A 3,503-nucleotide genomic window follows, 5' to 3' on the forward strand; every position below is an offset into this window, starting at 1 on the left:
TTTTGCCAATTTCTCCCTAACCACGTCAGGATGCTGGTAAGCTGAATCAGATTTTTTATGGAAAAGGGGACCCTGTGAGGAGGGGAGGGGATACAAAAACTCACATTAAAACCATCAAACAACAACTGCGCGCTGGCCCTGTCCGGATAACTATTTAGAAACCTGACCATCCTTTCCAGCTTCACTGGCATCACACCCATGACTGGCGTTAAAACCCCCACCCCCACCTCATTTTCCCTTGCGCAAGCATTTAGATGCCCCGTGGGACGCCCCATTGCATTGCGCACAAAGGTGCTTGAACTTGCAACCGGCACCGAATTTACACTGCCCCTCATTGTATTGCCAGCACAGCCCGAGCTTTGCGTTGCCCCCTGAGCTGGATTGACCAGATTGGCTTGCTGCCCCCCCCGCTCCCGGGAAAGGATTGGCCCGGTCGAACTGGAGCCATTACCCGTAACCAGAGGGCAATTTCCCCGTGTTCCCACCTAATATTGGGCCGAACCGCCTTCCGTTGTCTAAACTGCTTGTCATAACGTAGCCAAGCTACCCCCTATATACCCTATGGGCTTCCCCGATGGCATCCATATAGCAAAACAGGGGGGAGCAATGTTCCGGAGCCTTTTCACCAATAACACTGGCCAAAATGGCGAACTCTTGCAACCAGTTAACAAATGTCTTAGGGATAAAGCGGTAACAACGCTTTTCCTCCTCCTCCTTCTTACTCTCATCTCGCTTCCCCTTCTCCAGATTAAATTTTTCCAGGGGCAACAATAAAAACATTTCCACGTACTCGTCCTTCCAAATTTTTTCCCGAACTTCCTGCTTCAAGTGTGCCCCCAAAGGTCCTTCAAAACACACATAAACCTCCCCCCTGGCTTTATCGTCCAAACGAACACCATCAACCGCCACCGCCGAGTCGGTCTGCACAGACACCGCCACCGATTCCGTATTTTCTCCTACACTCGCAGCGACCGCCACCGGGGCATTAAACCCTACCCCACCAGCCCCCACCCATGCCGCCACAGGAGACCGCGAAGGGGGCTCGGTGACCCCTGTCCCGTTGAGCCGGCCCAACAATTCCTTGACGCAACCGACCAACTCTCGCAGACTTTCCCCCCCACCCCCCCCCACCCCCAACATTCCCCAACCCAGACCCCACATCACATACCCGCTCCTCAACCGCGGAACCCTCCCCCGAAACAGGAGACATAAGTATAGCAGGAAAAGGTAAAGATGGTGAAAACGACTCACCGAGCTGCACAGGTGCTGTGGACCCATAAGCTGGACCGTCCTGTCCACGAAGCTCCCCATCCTCAAGGTCTTCGGCAGATCTGGTCCCAGATCCATAGCAGCACGCACAGCGTGCTCAACGGCCTGAACCGAGGTGGGTGAGGGGCGGGCTCCCAAGCTCTCTCTCTGGTAGTCGACCGGCACCAGAGGGCCGGCAGCTCGCTGCCTGGAAGTCACCCTCGAAACAGACGACCTAGGCCTGCGGCCCAATGCACGTCCCTTGCTTCCTCCGGATCGCCGTGGGGCTCCACCCCCAGCCGGCACATCACCAGGGGCAGCCGTCCGAACCATGGAACCCGGCGTAGAACTGGCAAGTGGAGGGGTGACCGGAAGTAGAGGCCAAACCCACCCCACTTCCGCTGGACTCCGCTGCGAAGTGGGATTCCTTCCGACCCTGGCACCGGCTGCAGTATCTGTGCTGCCAGACGCCCGAGCCGGAGGTTCCCTCACAGGGCTCCCTCTGTGGCGCCGAGTTCGATGAGCCACATCGAGGCCCAGCCTTTCTGGAGGACGCGAGCTCCGGATCCGGCGCGAGGGAGAGACAGCCGAAGGTACCGGAGCGTTGGCCACCGCTGCAGCTTGTTCCTCCAACCAGGCGGGGCCTAATGCAGCAGCCGCCGCCCGCATCTGCTCAATGAAGTGCTGCGCTGACATGAGTTAAGAAGGCCGCCGGATGGGAGATGCGTGGATGGATGTCTTACTCCATGCGCTGCTCCCGACCAAAAGACCGGGAGTTCAGCGCACTTCCGGCTAACCCTCACCGGATCCCCTCCCTCTCCTAGACCATCCCCCTCCACTAACTCTCCCCTTTGGCTGTGACACGATCCTCCCTCCTATCCCCGTCATGTCTGGCCTACCCTCCATTGTGGCAGAGTCCGTCCGGCCTGTGCTTTCTATGGTTTCGTGCTTGGGATTTTGGGTCAATCACATATCACAAAATCATAAGGCCGGACATCTACTTCCCACACTGACATAGAATGGAGACAACAAGCGTTGCTGCACACATCGATTACATTAAGATATTGTATTACGGTCTGTAGCCTTTGGGGGAATATATTAACCTTTCTACAACAGTTTACTAGCGTAGAAAATTCACAAAATGCGCAAATGTCAACATTTTTGGGGGCAAAAAATGGGCAGGGCTTAGCAGAAATGGCCAACAATTTTACTATAATTTACGCCAGTAACTGATGTAAATTATAGCAGAAATCTATATGTATAATGCGGCCCAGATTTATCTCTGGGGGGCGTAACAAGGCAAAGGTCCGTGCCAGACCCATACCTCCCCCCCAATCAGACTGTATGCCCCCCCAATCAGACAATAAAATACATTTTAAAAATGTACTTACCTCACCACTCCGTTTCTCCCTCCCGGATTCCCTCAGGCTCTTACAGCAGGCCGCAGCACGTAGAAAGTACTGATGACAGGCCGCGTTGCAGCTAAAAGATGCGACACATTTATTAAGAGTCGTTCGCCTGTTAATAAATGTGTTGCATCTTACTCCAGTAAACTGTTTAATAGGACTGGTGTATGAAACGGCAGTATTAAAGGGAATGTGTCGCTAGAATTGTTATTTTTTTTCAGTTAAACAGTTAATATATAAATGATTACACATTGTTTTAATTTTTTTAATTTTTTCACAAGTCAGGAAATATTATAAATTAGATTCTAATTTATAACATTTCCATGTGCTGGTCACTAGAGGGAGCAATTCCCAAAATTGCAGCATTGGCATATTGGTAAAGCAACCTCATTGCCTTTTGCTGCAAATTTGTATTAGACACACTCGCTCTAGTGTCCTCCCAGAATCCCCCCTCCTTTATCCTGGCTAGTGCCAGGAGAAAGGAGGTGGTTGAATGTTCAAACCTCCTACACTGTGTGCCGCCATTTTCTGAGCGAATGCACAGTGTAGGAGGATTAGATACAGTGATCATTAGACAGTATAACATTAACATACACACACATCACATACACAAACATAACTTACCTACTCCTGCCGCCTCCGCCCTGCCGCTCCTAGTCATTGCGTCTGCGCTGCCTTCAACATATGGCCGGAAGCCGCGATTGGAAGTCATCATCTTACTGTTCGGCCGTGGCTTCCGGTCCACATGAAAATGGCGCTGGATGTCGCTCTACCAAAAACCTTCCTTTTGGTCTGTGTGGGAGCGGCGAATGCGCCGTTCCCACACAGACGGTGTACACTATAGTGAAT

This window comes from Rhinoderma darwinii (assembly GCF_050947455.1).
Source record: "Rhinoderma darwinii isolate aRhiDar2 chromosome 12 unlocalized genomic scaffold, aRhiDar2.hap1 SUPER_12_unloc_5, whole genome shotgun sequence".
Taxonomy (NCBI): Eukaryota; Metazoa; Chordata; class Amphibia; order Anura; family Rhinodermatidae; genus Rhinoderma; species Rhinoderma darwinii.